Source organism: Python bivittatus, unplaced genomic scaffold (assembly GCF_059951505.1).
Source record: "Python bivittatus isolate LINGU-HERP-01145 unplaced genomic scaffold, Pbiv_v1 ctg000200_np1212, whole genome shotgun sequence".
In the NCBI taxonomy this organism is placed as follows: domain Eukaryota; kingdom Metazoa; phylum Chordata; class Lepidosauria; order Squamata; family Pythonidae; genus Python; species Python bivittatus.
In genome coordinates, this window is record NW_028277040.1 from 445904 (window position 1) to 457464 (window position 11561).

The 11561-nt window shown below is 39.3% G+C and overlaps 1 protein-coding gene across 7 annotated transcripts in view; it reads right to left on the minus strand.

The window, feature by feature from the left end:
* The window catches only part of HDAC4 (histone deacetylase 4), a 204736-nt gene extending 198388 nt beyond the window's left edge, over positions 1-6348 (minus strand). For 5 of the 7 annotated variants that reach the window (XR_015795164.1, XM_088135538.1, XM_088135536.1 and 2 more), the window contains exon 1: positions 6186-6348. The gene's annotated coding sequence lies outside the window, so the exon portion shown is untranslated. Of the gene's footprint in view, positions 1-4502; positions 4610-5571; positions 5724-6185 lie in introns of those variants that run through there. The other 2 variants (XM_088135534.1, XM_088135535.1) reach the window with 2 other exon arrangements.
* Positions 6349-11561: the final 5213 nt, after the last annotated feature.

Sequence of the window (11561 nt, forward strand, 5' to 3'; positions counted from 1 at the left end):
ACTGGGAGGCAACCATTGATTCACCAATCTTCAACTTATATCTCCATGAAGCAGCAATTCAAAATTATTCTCAATCCCTGCACATCCGCTTAACTGACTTCATTCCATCCCTCTCCCAAGTAGCTCCAGACAATGCAGCAAAAATAGAATCTGTGCCTGCTGTTTTATGGACTCCATAATATAGGATTTTATTTTAAAGCCAATTGTAGAATGAAACACATTGTTACATCCCAAACTTACTGTATGTACTCGTGGATAAGCCGAGAATTTTAAGTGCCAAAATACACCCAAAAAATTGGGTTTGGCTTATCCACAGACAATGTATCTGCGAGTATATACAGTAGGCTTTTCCCTCAGCTTGTTAAAAGTACCTGTATATGCTGTATATACTCGTGGATAAACAGACCCTCAAATTTTTAACCAAAATACCATGAAAAATGCACCCAACTGTGGATCAGCCAATTGTGAAAATTAAATCATATGAAAATTTCAAGGGTCTCAGCTTATACATGGATGGGATTATCTGAGAGTATATATGGGATATACGGGTACTTTAAAAAAGCTGAGGAAAAAGCCTATTGTATATACTTGCGGATAATATATGTTACATGAAAACTTTGGCAGAGCAATGTCTTGTTCTAAGCCTGAAACACTCAAAGTGGATTGTCCAAGCTCAAGATATTTCAAGCTCAGAACATTCTGAACATTCCTAATGATGGAAATGAGTAGAAATGCTAGTTATAAACTCTGATTAAGCAAGGAAGATTGGAAGAGAAATAGTAAGAGTAGCTGGTGAAGCAAAACTTTGGAAAGGAATGCTTGTCATATCCACATCTGTAATAAGAAATAAGAAATTGGGTCTGAAATGCCAGAAACTTACAAGGGGCGAAAAGCATTAAAAGCAGGGCTAGCCTTCTAATCGATAATGAAGCTCAAGCTCAGATATTTTGGCCACCTAATGCGAAGAGAGATCTCTTTGGAGAAGACCCTGATGCTGGGAAAGATTGAAGGCAAAAGGAGAAGAGGACGGCAGAGGATGAGATGGTTAGATAGCATCACTGAAGCAATGAGCATGAAACTGAGCAAACTCAGGGAGGCAGTGAAGGACAGGAAGGCCTGGCGCAATATGGTTCATGGGGTCACGAAGAGTCGGACACGACTTAACGACTAAACAACAACAAGCCTTCTAAGGTAGTACCTCAAGAGATAAAGTTGGGGGGAAGAACCACTGAAAGTCCAATAGGACTAGTAGTTTTTCCTCCTTATTTATGCAATGCACAGTGATTGTATTGCATTTTGTTAACCTGATAGTGAAGTACCTAAGATTTAGATGAACCAGGAGAAAACCCATGCAACCCACAGAACCACTTCTGCAGCCTCCAGTTTCCAGTCAAACCTCCAAAGCTCCTCTGAAATAAGCAGAGCCATTTTTTGCCCTTTTTTTGCATTGGTGGGGGGGAGCAGGGGTGGTTTAAAGCCACTCTGATTACCCTCTGGGAAGGAGGGCAATATGTAAACCAAAGTTATTATTTACCCTTTAGAATCACCCCCAAGATAATGATTTCCCCATTTTATTTATTCATATGCTGCCTCAGTCTTTAGATTCTATTCAGCTTCCAATAAATATAGGATAAACAGGATAAGAAACATAACAAGAAAATACAGCTCTTAATCAAATCAATAACTGCCAAAATAACCTAGCACTCAGAATATGCATACCTTCCTCTCAATTACAAGAAAAACATACACATAGTTCACCTAATACCTCTCTTCAATCCCTGAAGGCTCTGTGGAAAAGCAATGTTTTAACAACTTTCCTAAATATCTCCAGAGAAGGAGCAATCCTCACCTCAGCGGGACAAGCAAGCTTTTCCAAAGGAGGAAAGCCATAAAAGAGAACGCTCATTTCTAAGCCTCCATGTGTCATCTCCCAGCACGTGGGGAATCACAGCAAACCCTCTGTGCAAACCCTCTGTGGCAGGCAGATTCAACCTGGAGTTAACAGTCTTGAAGACACTCAGGCTCCAAGCCATCTGGGGCCCTTTGGTGGGATCACAGGACAAAATGGGTGCTTTTAGGTTTATTTCTCCCCTTTAAAATTCAGGCTTATTTTTCTCAGTTTCATGTATTTGTTACATTTCTATATTACTGCCCTCTAAAGACTATCAGCAATATTAAAAAGTATACATCTCAAGCATCAATGGCACAGAATGATAGAACATCTATACAATAATAAATTAATATAAAAATACATCACATTTAAATTAAAACCACAGCTGCATTCCAAAATGACTTTATGTGATGCAATAATCTTCATCTTGGAATATTTTTAGGGAAAATGGATGCTTTAAGCCTCTGCATGGTTAAAAGCATCCATTTTGCTTTTAATCCACCCCCACCATTCCATTACCAAGGACCCTCAGAAAAGGATGAACTGTGAGTCCTATCCCCTCTGGTGCCATTATGACTTCCTAAACATTGCCTCTTCAGCCCTGGGAGGATAAAAATTTAAAAAATGGCACCAAGCTACAGAGAAATTGCTCATCTTTGAGATAAGCATTATTTTGTTTATTTATTTATCAAATTTATAGGGCCGCCCATCTCACAAAAAGTGATTCTGGGCAGCATACATAAAGCCAATAAAATAATAAATATATAAAACAAACATTCCCTAAAAACATTACAGTATATAATAATTATTAAAAAGCACTAAAAACTATAAAAGGAGAAAAAGAGAGTAATTATACTAAAGTTTATATCCCACACATTAACTTTTTCTCACTAATCCACATCATTTTCAGAATGACAACAGACATTCACCAGAATTTCAGAATCTGAATAAAGGCTGCAGATCATCCAAAGTCAGAGCTGAGGCCAAAATGAAACTGGGATACTGGATACGAAGTCAGGCCAGAAACCCTCAAAATTATATATGCAACATAGGTTTAACACTGAAGATAGCTCCATAAATATACAAGGGCAGTGTTCAAACTGCCAGCCCAGGAAGCTCAAAACTGTTGTGGACTATTATTTATTAATCTTATTAGACTGGTACATCAAAAGCATTTTCACAATTTAAAAAATATACATCTGAAAAGCAATTGAGATACAAGATTCTGTCTTGTTCTACATGAATCAGCTCCTAACACAATCCTCTGCACTTGTTCTCCAATTTTCACCAGTATCTGTTGAGGTTAATCAAGTTTGCCAATTACAAATTTATGGTAAGTCAGCACATAGCTGAACTAATAATTTTATAAAACTCAGGCCCTAGCCCAGGACAGACAATAGAAGTAACGCTTGCCTGAATCAAGCCAATACATATCAATTTCAAGTTGTTCTTATAAACAAGTGTGAGTAAATTCATTTACTAACATTTGTATCATAATTTTTTACAATTTCACCTGCCTCCTTTAATTTCTGTATTTTTTATCTATTCCACCTGCTTTCAGGGGAGGTATCTCAACATATGTGCAATATTATTTTTCTTGTCGCATGTTTCTGAGGTATTCAAAGACTTTACAATGCAAAGTCAATAACAGGGAAGCCAGGGTCTATAAGTCATGAAGGCAGACAAATGATAATTCAGATATTAAAATATAATTGTAGATAAAATGAGTATTAAAGGAGTAAGATTAGAAATGTGAAAGCTGGAAAAAATTGTCTATATTTTCCTAGGAATTGTTTGTTTTGGTTTTAGAAAAGTGAAAAATGGATGGCATATGTCCTAATATTTTCTTTTTAAATTATATGTAAAATAGTACAGTATTCATATATTGCTCAGTCTTTACTATTACAAGAATTAAGATATCCATATATAAAAAGAAGGTAATGTGATGTGAAAAACTTCTGGGTAGAATCACTGAAATGATAAAGGCTCAAAGAAAAAAGAATGAGCTAAAAGTCTGAATGCAAGAAGGCCATCTTGAGTTTAAACACAACAAAGGTCCCTAGTGAAATTAGTCTGTCAAAACAGAAAACAATTCAATACTTTGAGCAGTATCCATCCTAGTGTGGCATGAGTTTTTACAGTCAACAACATACTTCAGAGGGACTGATAACAAAAACAGATAACAGAAACAGCACTATGTGCGCACACATATACTGAGCATAGTATTTTGTGAAATTTTCAAGAACATATACCATAATTTCATACAAAAATATCCTTGGCATATGTTACAATTATCAAGCAATTATCAAGAAATAATAATAAAAAATTATTATTTTTATGTTCACTGCTATACTCCTACCTCAGTGTTCCATAAACACTCATACACGTAACACATGCAGTTAGATATACTCTTTCGTATCAGTATATATGTTTAAATGAAGTGCAGGTTCTAATTCTTGCAGTGACTGAAGAAAACAGCAGAAGGAATGCAGTTACTCCCACATGCAAACACATATGACAGCATTAGTCAAACAGAAAAGGAGCATGGGAATATATGGAGATATACATACAAAATCATCTTACATTACATCAGAATAATGTTTTGCCTTACCCACTGCTAACTGGCAACAACTCTATGGCCAAGAGGTAGTTCCAGCAACGCTATCCAAGGTCCTCCATATTCAGAAATATCAGCCTGAACATGGGACTTCATGTACATGAAAGATGCACTCCATCACAGAGGTATAGCTAGTGAGATATATATGACAAGAGACTAGAAAGATGTCACTATGACTAAGATGTATATGTGAGCCCTGTTAAGTTCCAAATAATCTCCTACTAGTAATAGTTGTCAAAGAAGCTTGCTCTCACAGACCAGATTACATTTTAGATGAATGAGATGTTATCTGGTAGACGTGTCTGCCACACACTACAGAAAAATAGTGCAATTATTAATGCAATAAGCAGGCTATCAATTGTAAAGGAAGCAGTAGGTCTACAGAGGCTAATATATGCAGGGTAAGAAAATTAACTGTTATCTCACTCTTTCTCCAAGAACCTCCTAATTCCCCATTCATTCTTACAACAACCCTACAGGATAAGTTTCTGCCAACAGGCAGGGATTAGGGAAATAAGCCTCCACCCTCCCATGGACGAAGATTTCAACCTTTCCGATCCAATATACAGCCTGCAAATGCTCTCATATATATCCAGTTATATAGTACAATTATGCATTTGACTGAAGCAAACACTACCCCACTGAAAGCATTTAATGCTGCCTTAAGTCTGTTACTGTATTAAAAGGTCCAGATATTTCGTTGGAACTGCTGTCCTCGCTGCAATAGATTTATCGTGGACCCCCTCCATTCCTTGACAATACCACTATTTAATCTTACTAGGTGTGGCAATACTGTATTTAAATGAAAACAGCTAATCTCAGTCTCTCCGTTATACAAGATGCGAGACAGATTTATTGCCTATCCTCCACCGCGAGTTGATGACTGAAAAACGAGAGAGAGCTCTTCCCAGCCCTCCGTCCTTCCTAGCGCCCCAACCTCGGCCTTTCCTTCCTCCACCGGCCTTCGCCTTCGCCGCCGGGATTGTTGGGAGGGACACCGCCCAGCCTCACCCAGAGGGGCGTTTCCACGCCTAGCTGCATCTTACCCCCACCCCGCACTCACCCGTCCAGCGCGTCGTTCATTCAGCCCCGGCTAAGCTGGAGGGGATGGGTTTCTGGGAGCCGCTAGACGGGTGCGGTTCTTAGATCCACCCGCTTCATTCACAAAAAATGCAAATAAACAGACAGGCGCTCAAAGCACACTCTTCCCTCGGCAGCCGACAGGGTGGCACCCGCCACTCACGGCAAAGGGAGGGGAGGGGGACAAGACCGGAGCAGGTGTCGATCACGGCCCCAAGTCCCGCCTTCCACCCTTTGATAGGCACGGGCTGCTAAAAAAGCCCAACCCCATCCTGGCTTCGACGGCCCCCACGGAACCGATGTCCAAAGTGGGGACGTCGGACGATGGCTCAAAAGCACCCGCCAGCCTTCGAACGAGGCCCTGACTGGTGCTCTAAAACGTCAGTCACCCCATGGCCTTCAATATTCCGTCCCCCCCCCGCTCCAATCCTCGCCAAGATGCCTCCGAGGGGATCCATTTCCCAGCCCAAAGGCGGAGGGGGAAGACCCTTCCGCCGCAACCCCTCCCTGTGGTTTCAAGGAAAGGTGCCGTAACGATTGCGGAATAACTGGCATCATACCGCGATCTTCCAGGAAGCTTCCGCGCCAGGCACTGACCTGTGTATGGAAACAGAAGAAAAAAGCAAGGATAAGGAACGAATGAACCCCCTACGGAAGCCGCCGTTGCTGGGGAAGAGGACGAGAACGGCCCTCGGTGCTAACACTACGGTGCGCGCGCCGCCAACGGAGTCAGCCCGTGACGGAACGCGCCATCTTGGAGTTTTCAGATAGAAACCCACGTGGTACAGACCACTTTTTTCATGCTCCCGTTAAGCCAATCGGAGAAAGAAGCTATTAATAGCCGTGCTCTGCTTTTTCCTCTAACCCTCAGTCGCGGCTCGCTTTCCCCCCTTCGGAAGGGAAAGGGAGGCAAGTTTTGTTGCCTCGGGGTTGTACACTATTTAAAGGATTTCGGAAGTAGGAGGTGCGTTTCTCAGAGCCGGTATAAATTCTCCGCATCTCTGGAGTCTTCACACGATTCGGGGAAAGCAGCATTCGCTCGTTCCTCGGCGTATACTAAATACATTAAAGCGCGTCTTTCAGACTTGACTGAATTCCTGTGATTGTCGTAGCAGAGCTCTGGAACCTTGTATTCTCATTGGTTTATGACAGATATAAAAAACAACAGTGCTAAAGTGGCCGGTGCAGTCTTTAAACAACGTTTACAAATAACCCAGTCCCGCTGGACATAACGAAACGTACTCCTTCATAAGAGGAAGTCGATAAAAGAGGAATCATTAAATCAGACACGAATCCTTTTGATATTATATGATTTTTACACTGGGGCTATCTGAAATCACCATCATATAATATGCCATACCTGTCTGCAACACATTGTAACCTAATAATTATGAATTTGGCCATTTGGGGCATTGCTTGGGTGCAAAAACATGGATCTTGAAAGTGCATGATTTCTTTCCTATGGGGTCCAAATGAAACCATCCAGTCACATTGCATCTGTCTACATTTGATAAGCCATCCCAGTTTTTAGCACCGTCACACTATTTTGGACTGACACATAGCAAATCATAGAACCCAGTCTTCACTGTACCAAAATTGTGTACCACTGAACATTCAGTTCATACATGGGTTTTGACATCTGCAATTCACTACAAAAATGCCAAGAAACTGCTACCCATGCTGGTCAGGCTGCTAATCAGTGCAAGTTACAGAGATCTCAAGTTTTCACTGGTTAACAGTTGCCTAAGGGGATCAGTTTAAGAATTTGCTATTGACCTTAAAAGCTGTAGTTGGCTTAGGGCCTGACTAGCTAAAGGAACTCCTGCTATGAACTGTCTGATTTCTTCGATCAGTGTTTCTCAGGCTTGGGAACTTTGAGATGTGTAGACTTCAACAGCCAGAATTCCCCAGTCCACACATCTTAAAGTTCCCAAAGTTGAGAAACCCTGGCTTAGATCAACAGAAGAGGGCCCTTTTGCTAATACTCTTGCTGCCAGATGTTTGACTAGCTGGTATACATATATATGACCTCCTCCAGTGTGACTCCCAAGGTAAGGAATGCACTTCACAAGGTAATACATTTGGCACCACTGACACAGTACTTGGAAAATAACAAAATGACATATTTTTTCTACATTTTTAATAGATTATATATTTTTATTTTAATTGTATTGTTAGGCTTTGTATTGTGTATTTTCTATTAATGTGAGCTGCTTTGAGTTTTTGCAATCAGAAATGCAGGGTATACATTTAACAACAAATTTAATTTTAAAAAATCTAGGCCATAATCCTTTGTGAATCTGTTATTATAGCAGCCTATAGCATTCATCTCATTCATTTAAAGCAGAGACTTAAAACTGCAAAGCCTGTGATCAAACCAGTGAAGATATGGTCTGATAATGCTAAGTTACAGGCCTGCTTAGAGTGCACAGACTGGAATGTTTTTGAAGCTGCCTCTGCAGATCTGGATGAGTACACTGATGCTGTGACATCATACATTAGCTTTTGTGAGGGCATATGTGTGCCCACCAAAAACATACGTATATATAATAACAACAAGCCGTGGTTCACAACAAAGCTTAAACAGCTGCGTCGTGACAAGGAGGAGGCCCATAGGAATGGGGACAGGATTATGTATAATCGGACTAGAAATGTACTCACGAGAGAGATTAAGGCAGCAAAGAGAAACTACTCAGTAAAGCTGAAAAGTCAGTTTTCAGCAAATGATCCTGCAACTGTGTGGAAAAGCCTGAAGAACATCATCGGCTATAACAACCCACCTCTCCTGATTGAAGAGAGTCATCAATTGGCAGATGATCTCAACAGGTTTTATTGCAGGTTTGAGAATGAACAACTGTTATCTGCTGCTGCCAATTTTATCTCAGATACATCATCAGCATTAAACTTCTCTACACCTGTCCCCAATCCCCCGGGTCCCTTACCTCTGGTGATCCTAGAAAAAGAAGTGCAAGGTCTGTTTCAAAAGCAAAAGTTTGGAAAAGCTCCAGGTCCAGACGGTGTGATCACCTCGTGTCTGAAAGCTTGTGCGGAACAACTGGCCCCCATTTTTACGCATATTTTTAATAAATCGCTGGAGATGGGTTATGTCCCTTCTTGTTTTAAGAGCTCTACAATCATCCCAGTTCCTAAGAAATCCCCCATTAGTGAGCTGAATGACTACAGACCTGTTGCACTGACATCTGTGGTCATGAAGACCTTTGAGAGGTTAGTGTTGGCTCACTTGAAAGCCATCATGGATCCCCTGTTAGACCCACTGCAGTTTGCTTATCGTGGAAACAGGTCAGTGGATGATGCTGTTAATATGGCCTTCCACTATATTCTGCAACATCTTGAATTTCCGGAGTCTTACACATTAATTCTTTTGTGGACTTCAGCTCAGCATTTAATACTATTATACCAGAAATTCTTTACAACAAACTGATCAACTTACTGTGCCTGACCACACCTGTAGGTGGATAATCAATTTTCTAACAGGTAGGAAACAACACGTGAGGTTAGGCAAAATTACATCCAGTACCCGGTTAATCAGTACAGGTGCCCCTCAGGGATATGTGCTTTCCCCGCTGCTTTTCTCCCTTTATACCAATGACTGCATTTCAAAAGACTCTTCTGTTAAAATCTTGAAATATGTGGATGATACAACTGTCATTGGTCTAATTTGAAATGGAAATGAGTCAGCATATAGACGGGAGGTTCAACAACTGGTCTTGTGGTGTGGTTGTAATAACTTGGAATTGAATACACTTAAAACCGTGGAGATGATTGTGGACTTTAGGAAGAGTCCTTCTAATACTCCTCCCCTTACCATACTCGACAGCCCGGTATCAGTGGTAGAGTCCTTCAAGTTCCTGGGTTCTATACTTTCCCAAGACCTGAAATGGACGCTTAACATTACAGCCATCATTAAAAAGGCACAGCAAAGGATGTTCTTCCTGCGGCAACTTAGGAAGTTTAAATTATCCCAGGAGCTCTTGGTACAGTTTTACAGGGGAATCATTGAGTTTGTTATCTGTTCCTCTATAACTGTCTGGTTTGATTCCGCAACCAAACAGGACAGACTCAGACTCCAACGGATAGTTAAGTCTGCAGAAAGGATAATTGCAACCCGCCTGCCTTCTATAGAAGAACTGTATACTGTGAGGGTCAAAAGGAGGGCAGAGAGGATATCTGCAGACTCTTCCCATCCTGGATATAAACTGTTCCAACTTCTTCCTTCAGGACGGCGCTACAGAGCACCATATGTTAAAACATCTAGACATTGGAATAGTTTTTTCCCTTGTGCCATTGCTCTATTAAATGCTACATGACTCGATATGTGCTGGACAGTGGCTTCTCCCTTTGAAAAAGTTATTTTACTATGTAGTGTTATTGTTACTGTTTATTATTTTTCTGTTGCTATCCAAACGCACTGTTGATCTTGCTGTTCGTCACCGAAGACAAATTCCTTGTATATATTTTATACTTGGTCATTAAAGTATTTTGTATTTGTATTTTATAACAGATAAGCTGTCTAGCACTTTTGGGCCATGAATTTGGCCAGTCATTCTCAGCCTAAACCACCTGACAGGGTTGTTGTTGTGGGGAAAATAGGCAGGAGTATTAGGTATGTTTGCCCTCTTGAGTTATATACATAAAAAAGGCAGGATGATGATAATAATAATAATAACAACAACAACAACTGTAGAAAGTTAAATTCATCTTTCTCAATAGGTTATTGTAATTTGTGCAATGAAAACTTCACAGGATCTCCTTGACAAGTAATTTATTCAATTTTCTGTAAAATCATTTAAAATGACATAAATGACCAAGAGGTCATTCAAAATATAAATGAACTGGATTTATATTCATCTTAATAATATTTATCCTACTGCAAATACTCAAAAGAATTCTTTTTTTTAATAACTTTATTAGAATTTTAAACAAGGATAAAAACTAACAGAAACTAACAGAAGCTAATATTTAGAAAAAAGAAAGGAAGGAAGTAAAGAAAGAAAGAAAGAAAAGACAAAGCCAAAAGTGCAGAAAGAAAAAAGAAAGAAAGTATAAAGAAGTAACAACCAATTTTCTTTTACAGCAGTTATTAACCTCTTACTCTATGGTTATAGCATGGCTTTCATTTTTTCTATAATCTATTGTTTTTTCCAATCATCAAAAGTTCATTTTTTTCTGTTTCATGCAAAAAGTCTTTAAGGAGTTTCCAGTCAACGTTAAACTTAATTAATGTCTCTTCTCTGATCAAAGATGTCAATTTGGCCATCTCAGCAAGTTTCATCATCTTCACCATCCATTCCTCCATTGTGGGTAATGTCAAGTCTTTCCACCTTTGTGCATATTATAATCTCACTGCAGTTATCATGTATAAAAACAAAGATCCATGACTTTTTTCCAGCTGTTTATCTATCAGTCCCAAAAGAAACACCTATGGTTTCGATTGTATATTATAGTATACAATTATAGATTGTATATATAGCTTTTTTACATGTCCACCTAGCATGATAAAATGTCCCCTCTTGTTGTTCACATTTTCAACATAAAGTTGAAGTAACTTTATACACTCTAGACAATTTTTCCGGTAACATATACCAACAGTACATCATTTTATAAAAATTCTCTTTAAGATTATAACATAATGTAAATTTCAGTCCTTTCATCCACATATTCTCCCACTGTTCCATTTGTATGTTGTAGCCAAAGTTTTTAGCCCATTTTCTCATACATTCTTTCACTGTTCTTCTTCTGTTTCAAATTTCAATAAAGGTTTATATATTTTAGCAGTTACATGTTCATAATTTGTACACAATTCTGTTTCAAACTCAGTCTTAGAATATTCAAAACCAGAAGTTCTTTTATCTATTTTAAATCTTTCTTGTAACTATACATAAGAGAACCATTGACAAGTGTATCTTTCTGCTACCAAATCTTCTCTTGGTTTTATTTTACATTCCCCCTGAC